The sequence below is a fragment of the Esox lucius genome, chromosome 11 (genome assembly GCF_011004845.1).
Source record: "Esox lucius isolate fEsoLuc1 chromosome 11, fEsoLuc1.pri, whole genome shotgun sequence".
Lineage (NCBI taxonomy): Eukaryota > Metazoa > Chordata > Actinopteri > Esociformes > Esocidae > Esox > Esox lucius.
Window position 1 is genome coordinate 55,289,681 of NC_047579.1, and position 14,142 is coordinate 55,303,822.

The window sequence follows — 14,142 nt, forward strand, 5'->3', positions numbered from 1 at the left end:
TTTGATTGGTCATAATAATTATACACTAATTTGACTTGTCTAATAAACAGCATGTTGTTCTGATCGGAGGATTCTTAAGATGGCAAGATGAAGGTTGTAGGGCACGTTTTACGTGTTCTTTTGAAGAGCTGATGGAAAAAGAGCTATCAGTGAAAGCCATATCGGAATTAGGTTACCTTTGGAAACATGATTATATTGGGGAAAATCGTTTCAAATTAGATGCGTCCAAGAGTACGGAGATAAATATGACTCAATATTCGTAAATATATCTAGAAAAGCTGTACTTTTTATTTGTAAATGTGTACACATTTTGTAAATTAAACCATTATCTGTAAATATGTAAACATATTTCACAAATAATACCCTAATCTGTAAAAAGACAATTCACCAAGATTCAAAATCTTTCAACATTTACAACTGTTACCAAACATTTATAACCGTTGTCATACATTCACAACTAGTAAGTTTTCTAACATATCTACATTTTGCAACCCACTATCTTACATTTGCGTCCAAATTACACGGATTCACAATCTATGCTATGCAAAGTCCTATTTTGAGTGCAGTTGTGACGCGATTCCCTCCCATTAATAATTATTGTGAATAAATTTGTTTAATTGACACGCACCAATTTAAACTTATTTGACGTCACCATCATCGAGGCTCGGATTTCCCGACTTGTTCAATATCTACCCTTGACTACATTCGTTGCAGTATTTCATTTTTTAGTAAAATAGCATAGCGATTCTCTAGTTAGCGAACGCTGCTAGCGAGTTTGTAAGTACTGCACGCAAAAAAGGACTTGCATAGCACAAAATTGTGTAAACCCGTGTTATATGTATGCAGAAGGAAGATAGTGGGTTGACATTTGGTATTTACACATTTCCAGACACCTTTTCCTTCGGTCGACAAGTTCTCGTGTTCGTGGTTTCAGTCAGAGGGTTGGCGTGAACTCATTGGTGGGACCTGTGGAATATTCAGACTGGAGCCTGATAGACTGGGGCCTGTTGGTAGCTAGAACACGTTCTTCCTGAAATGTGAGTATAACGTTTATCTGTGTAATAATATTTTCAGCAAATGGCTGCATGACCAATGGGAAATACAACAACGAGTGTATTTTCGACTTCAGCCGACTAACTTAAGCACCGTTAGTAATGTAACGTCAGCTTACATCTGGTTGGCTAGCTAACCAAACTAGTAGTAGGCTACTGTAGCCTAAGTAAAGTAATGAAGGGATCGAACAACCCGACGGCACCGATTGACTATAACGTTGTTGACTTGTTGCACAGCTGCATTCGGTTCATGTGTCCTTCTTCTTCTTGTTGTTTCCGGCAGGCTAGACGCATCTATGACGTATTACTGGCCTCTACTCACTATTCACAACTTAATAAGAAATAATTAGAAATAGCTATATCTTTTATATACTCCAATACGTCGCAAGGACTCCATCAGTTTCTTCAATTTGCTCCAACTGTCCAAATTCAATAAAGTGCGTAAAGTAAAAACAGTTTCTCCAGCTGCACCCAATTCTCTGAACAATTTCTTCCTCTGACAACAGTATGTCCTGCACTGCACTAATACATGCTTCACTGTTTCCTTGTCTCCACATTCACACTTTCCATCAGGATGTTTACTAATCAGAGCCAGCCCACTCCTCAGCCCACAATGCCCAAGCCTCAATCTGGATAAAACTACTGCTTCTCTTCTCTTACATCTATAAACACATCTTTCTTTTTCTACCATACTTTGTACAGAATAATAAGTTCTCCCCTTCCTTTCACAATCCCATGAATTTTGCCACATTTCTTTTACTGACCTATTCATTATTTCAGTGTACTCTGGTACACATACCCATACTGCACATTCATTTGAACTCTTTCCTCCTGCACTGCTTTCTTTGCCACCTCATCTGCCTCCTCATTACCCTCCACACCCATGTGTGCTGGAACCCACAGAAACCCCACCTCATTCCCTGCTTTATGTATTCTATACAACACCTGCAAAATGTCCACAAGCACATCAGGCCTTGACTTAGTTTTGGTACCTTTAATTGCAATTAGGGATGCTGCTGAGTCACTACATATGACAGAATGTTCCTGCTCGTCATCTTCAACCCACCTTACTGCCCATAGAACTGCCACCAACTCTGCAGTAAACACGGATAAGTGATCTGGAATCCTACAACCTTACATACCAAAAGCCACTTTTCCACTCTCAGGATCCTTCGACCCGTCAGTATAAATTTGTAGGCAGCCACCCCATATTTGACCCTGCCGAGCTCTTATCTCCTCCACTACCTCCTCTGACATCTTTCTTTTACTCGTTTTCTAAAAATATAAATCAACAATGGGATCTGGAATCAACCACAAAGGTACATCTGAACGACATATTGGTGGACATACATTTAAATTCCCAATACCAATGTCATCTGCCATAGATTTGAGTGTTTCTACAAAGTTTGTTTTGACCAATCTTGCTGTTCCCATAAACTCCCTATGCTAACTCAACAGAGTTTTTGTTGGTAATTTTCCAGTCTGTCCTTTTAGTTTCATTAAATACTTCAACCCTAGTTTACGTCGTCTTATAGCCAATGGCATCTCCCCTGATTCTATTAATAGCGCTTGTATTAGAGTTGTACGAAACGCCCCACTACACACTCTAAGAGCTTTTGCTTAGACTATATGAAATTCAACACTACTGTTGTTTGCTCCTTGGGGTTTAAGGCCGGGTGTCTCTGTAAAGCACTTTGTGACAACTGCTGTTGTAAAAAGGGCTTTATAAATAAATTTGATTGATATATCAAGTTGACCAATCTCTGAAGGGGCTGCTGCCCCATATGCCATACAGCCATAATCAATAGTTGATCTTATCATTGCTCTATATATCATCATCATAGTGTCACTATCAGCCCCCCAATCAGACCCAGCCACACACCTTAGAACATTAATTACTTTCCCACACTTAGATGAAACCATCTCAATATGCTTTTTCCATGTCAGCCTTTCATCCAACCACAGCCTCAAGAATTTAAAATGTTTTACTCTTTCAATAGTCGTACTATATATTTGTATCAGCTGTGTCGGCATTTTCTTCCTATGTCCAAATACCATGTATTTTGTTTTTTCTACAGATATTTTAAATCCCCAATCATTAGCCCATTCAGATACCTTCTCCAAAGCAGTTTTAATTAAACCAAAAATATAGGACAGGTTCCTCCCCATCATCTGCAAACACCCTACTAAACATACCATTAACAAGTACATTAAAAAGAACCGGGCTAATAACACTACCTTGAGGGGTGCCATTCTCTATCCCAAGCTCCTCTGATAAGTCCCCCCCCACCCTTACCTGAATCGTCCTATTACTTAAAAAAAATGTAATCCAGTTAAACATTCTTCCTCTGATTCCTGCATCATAAAGTGCAATAAGCACTTCCAAATACCCCTCCATAAAGTGCAATACCCCTCCTTCCAAAGCATATCATAATCTACAGCATGTTTCCACTCCTTAGGAAGACATCCACTCTCCCATACATTATTAATTAGAGCAATAACTTATTCTCCAACCGAATCACCAGAATTTTTAAATAACTGTGATCCCAACCCATCCCTGCCAGGTGAGGTATCTTGACCCTGAGTAATAGCTTTTTGTAATTCTTCTATTGAGAAAAATACATTAATATCATCAATTATCACAATCAGTCAGCAATTTAGCCATATTAGTTCTTGATATTTGACATCTCCTTCTCCTGTTTGCGTCATCTACATTTTTGGAGCTGTGTACTTTCTGGAATTGCTTGACCAACATACTTGCTTTCCCTTTATTATTTACAGCTTCATCCCCATCACAGTGGAGGACAGGAATTTCTGTCAGCTGAAAGATACCTGTCATTCTATGAACTAGGTTCCACATCTTTTGTAAGGGCGTACCCGGGCCTAATTTATTACAGAACGTCTTCCAGCTTTGCTTCTTTGCTTCCTTAATTACACATCTGGCCTTTGCCCTAAGCCTCTTATATTCAACAGCCCAATTCTCTAATAGATGTTTCCGTAAATTTTTATATGCCCGATTCCTATCCCGGACCGCCGAATTACATTCTTCAGTCCACCACGGTACTATTATTTCTCTTAACTCATACTTTTTTCTTAGGGATACTCTTTACTGCTGCACCCCACAGCACTTCGCTAAGAGACCTATTCCACTCATCTACTCCTTTTTCACTATCTATCATTGATAATCCCATATTCACTTGATCCTCAAACTTGATCCAGTTAGCTTTTTTGTAATTAAGCCGCAGGGAGCTTTGAACTGGCTCCTCAAGCAGACACCTACCAATTTTACTAATTATTGGCACATGATCACTACCCACTGTATATAGATCCATTGTCTCCCACCTACTGATCGATGCTAACTCTGCCGATACAATCGTAATATCTGTGGAAGATGACAGTGACCGACTTATACTAAAATATGTTGGACGACCATCATTTAACACAATACATTTTTTTTAATCTATAAAATCTTCTACAATTTGTCCATTTCTGTCTCTCTTCTCACCTCCCCATAATTCAATATGAGCATTAAAGTCCCCAACCCAAATCCCTGGTACACACATTTTATCTACAATTTCCTGAAAGTGACTCTCTTCTAGCTTAATGCACAGATTATATAAATTTACAATAGAGATTTTCCCTCAATCAGTCCAAACTTCTGTAATAACACACTCCAACACTGTTTTTATTTCAATTCTTCTATACTGTAGAATCTGAGCATTAACAATTACAATATGAATGTACGTTTCATTGGAAGTGAATGTGCCTAGATAATGAGAACAACAGAAACCTCTCTGTTTAGATTATCTCTCAGTAGGTAGCGCTCAAATGACAGGAATGTTTACGATGGCCATATGGCATGGGGGTTGACTCCTAAAAAGTTAGAAACGCCCTTAATGTATAGGCTAGCTGGTAACCAACATTACAGTGAGAAGAGATTGACTGAGATGAGATTGAGGTTGTGTAAGGAAGACCAGGTCCGTAACCTCATGAACAAGACTTTCTAATGCTGCAATAAATAATATACTTTCTCTCTCCCTTGACAAACGGGTATGCTAATTATTACAACCACTATACGAAACGGCCGATTTCTAACAATACTGAATCCCATTTCTAATAAATGTAGCACAACCCCCTCCTGATATATTCTCCCTATCTTTCGTTTCACATTTGTACCCTGGTATTCTAAAATCTAATCTTGGATTTACCCACGTTTCCTCAATAAAAATAATATCTGGTTTTTCTCCAAGACAGTATATGAAGTGTTTAAACTCTTGCCCATTCGCAATAAGACTCCTAGCATTCCATTGCATTATGTAAAACATAATACAAAAGACACTAATCACCATCATAGTCTACATGTCTGCTGTCCATTTCCTCTTCCTCATTGTCGTCCAACTCTATCTGTTGACTCCCATTTGGTCTTGGATCTGCACTGTCCTGAGTGTAAGTAAATTCCCACAATTCCTTTTTGATTTTTATTGATCCCCTTAAAACCCAAAAGTTTTTCTGCAGCACAAGCAATTTCACGTGCCACATCTGACTTTTTGTTTGCCACCATTTTAACTCTCCACATTGCTTCAACCATGAATGCCATCAGGACAAGCATGACCCTTTGCTAGATCTTTTTCCTTAACCTCACCTTGATCTTGATTAACCCCGCCCTTACACTCCACCCTTCTCACTGCCTCAGCACAAGATATTTTCCTCTCCTTTTTCATTTTCTCCACATTTTCTGCTTTGATATAGTTTTGACACCCCCTGAAGGAAGCTGGATTTTCACCCCCACAGTTACAACATTTCACAGGTTCGTTACAATCTTTCCCGTCATGCTCCTTTCTACATTGTCTACATGTTCTCTTTCCATTACACACAGCTACCTGCGTGAAGTTGGCCCCCCCACCAACGCAAAACGTCGTCAAACTATGCTCGTTCGTTTGTGCTCCGTTTGTGCTGGTTTGTGCTGTAAAAAGTTTCTGCTTCCGTTTTTTAGATATTAACATAATATTTTTAGGTCAATCTGAGGTCAACCAGCCCCCCCACATTCTCCAAATTCACTCAAAATAGTCTTGATCGTTTGTGCTTCGTTTGTGCTGTAAAAAGTTTCGTTTGTGCTGCTTCGGTATTTTAGATATTAAAATAATATTTGTAGGTCAATCTGAGGTCAACCAGCCCCCCCACATTCTCCAAATTCACCCAAAATAGTCTCGATCGTTTGTGCTTCGTTTGTGCTGGTTTGTGCCGGTAAAAGTTTCATTTGTGCTGCTTTGGGTTTTAAAATATTCGACATTGAATTATAGACGATTACATCACCAGCCCCCCCACATTCTCCAAATTCACCCAAAATAATCTTGTTCGTTTGTGCTGGTTTGTGCCGGTAAAAGTTTCGTTTGTGCTGCGTTGGGTTTTAAAGGTCCCCTGACATAAAATTTTCATTTTGTGAGGTTTTTTAACATTAATATGAGAAATTGTTAACTCCCATGGTAACTCCCCTTTTTCTGCTTTGCCCGCCCAGAGAAAGAATTTAAATAGAGCCAGGTGTGAGGCACACATGTGTGTGAGCGCGACTTCAATTTGTCTACGCGACGAGGAGGGGCATCATGGCTTTTGAGCGAAGGAAACACAATAATTGCTCAGTAATAGGATGTAGAGATGAGCAACGAAGCCTTTTTTTACTTCCTTCGTACATGCCACAGAAGAACCAGTGGAATGATTTCATTTTCTCCGGAAAAGCGCCGACACAGCTTCCCAAAGTTTTGCATGTCTGTGGCAAACATTTCACCGACGACTATGTACATAATGTTACACAACAAAATGATTTACTCCTGCGCGCACATAAATATATAGGCTTTATATATCTTGTGTAACGTGACTTCATGATATGAAGGGAGAATTTTTACATTTAAAAAAACCCTCTTCTCTAAACTAGAATATTTACTGATATAGATGCTAACACAGCTTTAAAATCATCACAAATCAGAGAAACATGAAAAGGCAAAAGCAGATTAGCTTTAGCTTTAACTTACATGATAATCAGACATCCTAACAAAGTATCATATAGACATAATATTTTTAACTAACCATTCGGAAACATCCTTCTGGAGGCGCTGAGTTGCAACTTCTTCATCCGTTGCTTCTCCATCTGGATCGGATTCTGGGTCAAACTGAAATGCTTCAATGTGTCTTCGTGCCATTGAAATATGATCCAGACATACCGGTAAACATGCACGTTACCTTTGCCGCAAGATAGTAAAGGCCACGCCCACCCACCACCATGCCCCGCCTTTTTCATCCTCATTAAAATTTAAAGTCACAGACACCAATACGGGCCGTTTGAAGGAAGCTCATTCTGTGACTGTATTGTAGTGGCTATAATTCTGCAGCAAGGCTGAATTTTTTAAAAAAGATTTCAGATACAGTACTAGGGACCACTATGGCCTATATTAAAGCCTACAAAAAGTAGCATGTCATGGGACCTTTAAAATATTAGACATTGAATTATAGAAAATGACGTCACCAGCCCCCACATGCTCCAAATTCTCGTTCGTTTGTGCTCCGTTTGTGGACAACTAACTGAATGGGAAAGACATTGAATGAGAGAGAATTATAGACGGTGCACCAGCCCACTTTTTTTTAACAGTAGGCTAGTTGAAGTAACAAGCTAAGACCTTAAGAATCGGCGAACCAAATGACAATATTCACTTATAGGTTACTGTTATCCTGTGCGTTTTCAACTTTTAACGAACACTGATGCGGATCACAGGATGTGTGGATGCAACATAAACTTCAAGGTAAGTGTTTTTACTTACTGTATGCTGTGTTTTGTTAATAATATAAAAACTGTCACAAATACACGCACCATAATATGTTTGCTGTGTTTATACACGTGTTTATTGTAAAGGCCTATTGGCCTATATGTCTCTTAGGCTCACTATGGCTTCTTTTTTTTTTTATTAAACATGACAAGCTATTTGCTATTTTCTGTTTTTTTATCAAACATCCATTAACAAAAAAAAATACCTTTTAAAAACTTAAACTTAAAAACACTGTGTCTTCAAACCAAATATACCACACAAAATAATAGACTTGAGTGCAAACTTCCATAAAATAGCACACTACTTCTCCTAACAGGAGTAGGAAAACAAGGGTGTGTGGCATACAAAAAAGTTCAACAAAAATAATTAAACTTGTGAAATTAAATAGTGCAATCAGTCTTTTGTGTATAATACAGCATGTGGGCATATTTTGCTTTTATCTGATGCTCCTGTCACTCCACTTCTCAGGTGGTCATACATCTCCCAGACACATGGAGACCTCCTGCAATAGGCCACATAATGTCCAAGAGCATCCTGGGTTAAGCCTCCTCTAAAAGCAATGACTGCCCGTAAAGTAAATCTCTTTCCCTGGAGCATCAGATTGGAGGGAAATTCACTCAAAGGAAATTCTGTGGAGTTGCTTCCCAGGTCAGTGTCAATCCACATAAGTTCTCCCAGACTGTAACTGTGAGAAACTTTCCCTGCACAGAGCACTTTTTCTGAGGTATCTGGCTTGATTGCAGAGGGACACTGTGACAGACTTTGGATCGGCCTGAGGCAGGGGGACTCGGGAAGGTCAAGGCCTTCTTCCACCGCGGTCTGAAGATGAGCCATGCCAGAAGCCTGCAGTACAGCAACAGAAATACAAACAAATGCAATTTCCCTTCTGACTTGTTTGCTGAGACCACAATTCTGTGAAGAGCACTGTTTTGTTAATGAAACACAAGTGCGTTTTGTCATTGACTTTTCAATGATAGTGGAGATGTGGCATTGTGCATCAATTTGGAGAGCACCAGACTTCAGTCGGACAGCTTTGAATATTTCGCTCATCAGTTCTGCCCTCTGTATGTAGGCCTGTGCATTCAGACCCTTTGTGGTGATGGATTTCACTAGCTGGAGGAGGTTGTTGGAATCCTCATTGCAAACAATATTTTCAAAAGTTACACTATCACAGTAAGCACAACATAAGCATTGACAAAAAGCATCAAATGCACATGTGTTCAGCACAGAGATTCTTGATTTCCTGAGTTTCCATTTTTCAACAGGCCCACTTTGAGTCTTTTCCCTCGAACAGATGGATCTGCATGGAGCCATTCAGGACAAGGAGAGAGGTATGAACTCCTCTTCCTCTTTTTGGGTGGAACTGCTAAGCCTCTCCAGTTTTCAACAGCTTCTTCATCTGTTGGATGGATGTTTGTGACAGTGTCAGACTTCCCAGAGCAGGAAGCATCCATCTCTGGCCTTCCATCAATCCTGCAGGTTGTGGTGGGTAGTGGACTGACTCCTGTGTCGATCTCTGTTGCAACAGCCTCATCCTCTTCACCTTTTTCCACACTCTTTTGTTTTGCAGAAAAAACACGCATGTTGCCTTCAATGAAGGACAGATGTCGAGCAATGAATCGATCCACTCGAATAGGCAAGTGTTCATGCTTGAAAAGGCCGCGTTTGATGTTTTTAAACTCGGCTTCGACATTGGCTGAACTTGCAGTGATTTTGGAGCTCCGGAAGTGAGGGATCATTACCCCTGTCCAGAGAGGTAAGTAATTTGCAAGCCAGATTATATTTGGAATAATCTCAGGGAGGAAGTGCATATTGTCATGATCACCATTAGATGTGGCAAGTGACCTGCTCTCCTCACATATATCTGTTACCCACTGCTGCAGGTCTGTCTGTGTTTGGTCACATGGATCCACTTCTTCCAGGTCCGCACCCTCTACATCTGGAATGATGACACACTCTTCTGCAATTCTGGCTTTTAGGTATTTCTTGCACCTTTCTGAAATGAGGGGGGCTCCAGAGCGGTCACTGCCCTCTGTTTCGCTAAGAGCCACAATAGTAATGCATCTTAATAGCTCTCTTGCATCGTCCATGGATTGTGACATGAGAAGCTGAGCTATTGACCTAACAAAGAAATCTTTAATGCAATGTTTTTTTCTCAAGCAGTCCCACCGGCTGATCATCTTGATGCAGTGAGCAACATCAACCCGCACGAAACAAGGTGGGACTTTTGCTGACTGTCTACCAAGTAAGACACCACAACATTCATTGATGTAGGTCTTAAGATCAGGATGAGAAGTAAAATCCTTGACCAAAGCTCCGAGCAAAGCCAGAGAAAAGTCACTCACAACCTCTTTTGGAGTAGGTGCACCTGCGCGTATCCATTCTGTCAGACAATGTGTTATGGCATTAACATCATGTCTCTCTGACAGCATTTTCACCACTGGGACACTTGAGCTCTCACCCCCTGCCACAACAACCTGATAAAGGAATATATGGCCAGACTTGCCATTTGGTCTCTGTAGTTTCCTCACCAATGAGCCAGTTGCATCAAAACTCACAGTGGGGTTAGTAGATGTCTTTAATAATGTCTTGTACATATACATTTGTGTTTGTCTCCAATAGTGACAAAAAAACTTGTCTAGTCCAATGTCTTTAATGCTACCACTGTGAGGGGCACTGTATTTTAGCATCTGCAATGACAGAATAGGATCCTTGTCGCCTAATTCCAAATCATTTCTCTCCTGCTTTGCTTTGCGCAGGGTGGCCAAATTAGGCAGATGACTTGGCTCAGGATCTCCAAAATCCATCAGCTTTATTGCCTCTGATGCCCTCCATACATGGGGTTCCTTTCTACCTTCACACAGTTCTTTGGATATCTGCACACGCAAGTTACCAGACATCGGACGTTTGGAACAGCCAGTGTGCAGGGAGTCATCAGTGTTTTTAAGCAAATACCTGAACATCATTGTGCTGTTTATTTCAGGCTTTTTGTCACATTTTATGTGAATTTGGCCACGACACTCCTTACAGTTGCCTCTGATTACAATATATTTGTCTGTGACTGATGGATAGACCTTGGCTCTTTTAAAAGTAAATGTGCAGGGACATTTCACTTCTTGTCAAATGTGATGATTTATCACATGCGTCCAGATACCTTTTTTTTTGTTTTAGAGAACTTGTTTTTGTATGTCACTGTTTCAGGCATAAATTCAATCCATTTCTGAAATGGAACTTCAAAATCAAAAGTGCAGAAATCTTTTGGACTGGAGGAAAGGGACCCTGGCTCAAAATTAGTGTCATCACTACTGCCACTTGTTTCATGATCACTTTCATGAGTAAACCCTAAAGCCTTCCAGATGTTGTGTCTGTTTAATTTAACAAAAGTGTATAGTGCCTTTGCAGTGATCTTGTTGTCTAGCTGTTTACTAAGCTCTGTCCAGATGCTCTCATTAGGAGTAGCTATGTTGCCATTTTGGATTATGGCCTCTTTTGATGAACACAGGACTGTGAAAATGGAATCCCTGTCGACTGCTGGTTTCTTGGGCATCTGGCATAAGCAAAACATAATTACCCTCAATTATTCTGATTCCAAAAAATATCATGTACAGCATAAATTTGTTTTAATATATTACTGTATTGGTCTGAATATAATGATCATATAATATAGTAAGGATAATGTAGATGGATAATATATCTTATATTAGGACCAAATGGTAATGTTGACCCCTAGATTGTCATTTTTTATTGAACTGAAAATTCATTGCTAACACTATCACTAATTTAGCTATGAAATGTTAAATACAGTTGCACCCATGGTCGTTTTTTAATACTAAAATGAAACTTTGTGCAACTGTAAATAGCATTCCATAGCTAAATTAGTAATAGAAGTGTTATTATTGAGGTTTCTGTTCAATAACAAGGTTAGCTCTCTTGAATGTTGTACAATAATCTTGCAGCTACTAGTATTGTAACAGACAGTTTTAAAACAATGTATACATACATTGTTCAGAAATTTGGATTAGTAACGACTTTTGTAGTTTGATTTATATCGACCTTTTCTCCACTAACTCTACACAATTTTATACAAGAGCATTCTTGAATGGAAGTGTCACTTGCCCCTAGTGGTGGGAGTGGAGTGTAGCAGATGAGACTCGTAAAAATGAAATGCAATCACAAGACACTGAAGTGAGGATAATTGTTTATTGAACAAATTATGTGATGACAGAACGTCTTCGTCAATTCTACTTTAAAAGTGTGCTCACCTCGAGGATAGTTTAGCTGTTTTCTTGCCCACAAATGCTGAAGTTACATTTAAACTACGATGGCACACGCGCACAAATCCATTTTGCTCATAGAGTAGCAGAAGATAAGAGTGACATAGGCCTAATAAAAGAAAAACATTGTTTTTATTAAACACTACAGGACTACAAAAAACCTGATAAGAAATTGCATGATGTTCTATTAAATCATCTTTATTAGCATCTAACATTTTAGAGATTGAATAGACAAAACCGAAATAAAATGCTCATAGGCTATAGGCTACTGACTAACTACAAACCAAAATACAGAGCTGTCTGACTATTTTTGATCTTGTGACCATTGATTTATCTATTTTATTCAGTGAGCCTTGTTTGTAGCCTATAGGCCTAAATATTAATTTGATTACATTTTAAAACCCAACGCGGCACAAACGAAACTTTTACCGTCACAAACCAGCACAAACGAAGCACAAACGAACAAGATTATTTTAGGTGAATTTGGAGAATGTGGGGGGGCTGGTGACGTCATCGTCTATAATTCAATGTCTAATATTTTAAAACCCAAAGCAGCACAAACGAAACTTTTACCGGCACAAACCAGCACAAACGAAGCACAAACGATCGAGATTATTTTGGGTGAATTTGGAGAATGTGGGGGGGGCTGGTTGACCTCAGATTGACCTAAAAATATTATTGTAATATCTAAAATACCGAAGCAGCACAAACGAAACTTTTTACTGCACAAACCAGCACAAACGTAGCACAAACGAACAAGCATAGTTTGACGACGTTTTGCGTTGGTGGGGGGGCCAACTTCACGCAGGTCACACACCTGCCACATGCCCATATCTCTGGCACTGATAGCATCTCAAAGGGGGTCTGTCATACTCTTTTACTGGGTAGCTCATAAAACCCAACATGACCCTCTTCAGTACCACATCGTCTTTAAATGAGAGAAGGATAGGGATAGTTCCTCTACCATTCTCATTTCTACCCATATGTTTTACAGCTACAACATTACCACCTTTCAAACTAGTCAATATCTCTTGCTGACTGTAGAAAATCCAGCCCCTCCTTTTACTTTAATCAGAACTTTAAATCCCTCATCACTATTTGGAATAGGCCGTGTTGCTTTAACCTGTGGGTTTTCCATATCACTATCCTGAGAATTATACCCTTGCTGTCTTTTGTGTTTTGTTTTAGGCCTACTCACTGTTCTCCATTCCTCCGCACCCCCATCCACTCCCCTGGGCATGGGCTGACTGAGTTTGAGGTATCCCCACCTGTGTGAGAATGTAACGTCTAAACAAGGTTCACTGAAAGTTTTTCCTTTACAGAAAACTCACCACACGTCTACCTTTCCACTTTGAATCTATCTACTAAGTTTCCAACACACAACTCTCCGGTTACCGGAGACAATAAGGACAAAGAAATAATTCAATAAATCATACATATGACATGTATTACGGTGGATGTCCATCTGCTTCTTGGCTTTTCGCATGATTCACTCATCGCTAGCTGCTTGTGGGTGTGTACACCATTTTTGTATTAATGCCGGGAGTTCACGTTTACTAGCTCCTGTACAGCTATTTAGTTACAGCTACAAATAAGTAGTAACACATGTAACACATGTAGGGTACCCGATTATTAGGTTAATGAAAATCGAAATTGCTCTATAGGAAATATAGCAGCTGCTGTAGCTATTACTAGTAATAGTGTCATAGGGGCTGGCTATGTAGCTAATGTTTGTGTATTTGATAAAGACGTGGCTTTATATAATAGTACCAAATGAAATGTCTTCCAGCTTATTAGAAGTATTCCCAACCAATGATACAAATGATAACATTTCCGCCCATTTTGCTATAGGAATGATTGTATGGTATAGACTATTGTGAATGGAAACAGAGGAGGGTGGAATGTTTTTTGTTGTTGTTGTTTTGTCTTAAGATGCGATGGTAGGAATAAAACCAAGCACCCTTTATACCCTGCTCATTGTACGATTGTCTCATCAGTCTT

The 14,142-nt window shown here is 39.5% G+C and overlaps 2 long non-coding RNA genes across 4 annotated transcripts; both read left to right on the plus strand.

Moving 5' to 3' along the window:
* The first annotated feature begins 238 nt into the window (after positions 1-238).
* On the plus strand, positions 239-2,308 carry LOC109615443. Its single transcript, XR_004576479.1, has 3 exons — positions 239-460; positions 890-1,037; positions 1,336-2,308. It is a non-coding gene; the product is annotated as an uncharacterized LOC109615443 (long non-coding RNA).
* A 5,389-nt stretch (positions 2,309-7,697) lies between these two features.
* LOC114840408 lies at positions 7,698-11,521 on the plus strand. 3 transcript variants are annotated; one of them, XR_004576478.1, is made up of 9 exons: positions 7,698-7,843; positions 8,336-8,515; positions 8,611-9,040; positions 9,133-9,352; positions 9,438-9,623; positions 9,751-9,846; positions 10,028-10,112; positions 10,297-10,431; positions 10,627-11,521. It is a non-coding gene; the product is annotated as an uncharacterized LOC114840408 (long non-coding RNA). The 3 variants fall into 3 exon arrangements; XR_003782609.2 differs by having other exon boundaries at positions 10,031-10,112; XR_004576477.1 differs by having other exon boundaries at positions 10,031-10,085.
* The last annotated feature ends 2,621 nt before the right edge of the window (positions 11,522-14,142 follow it).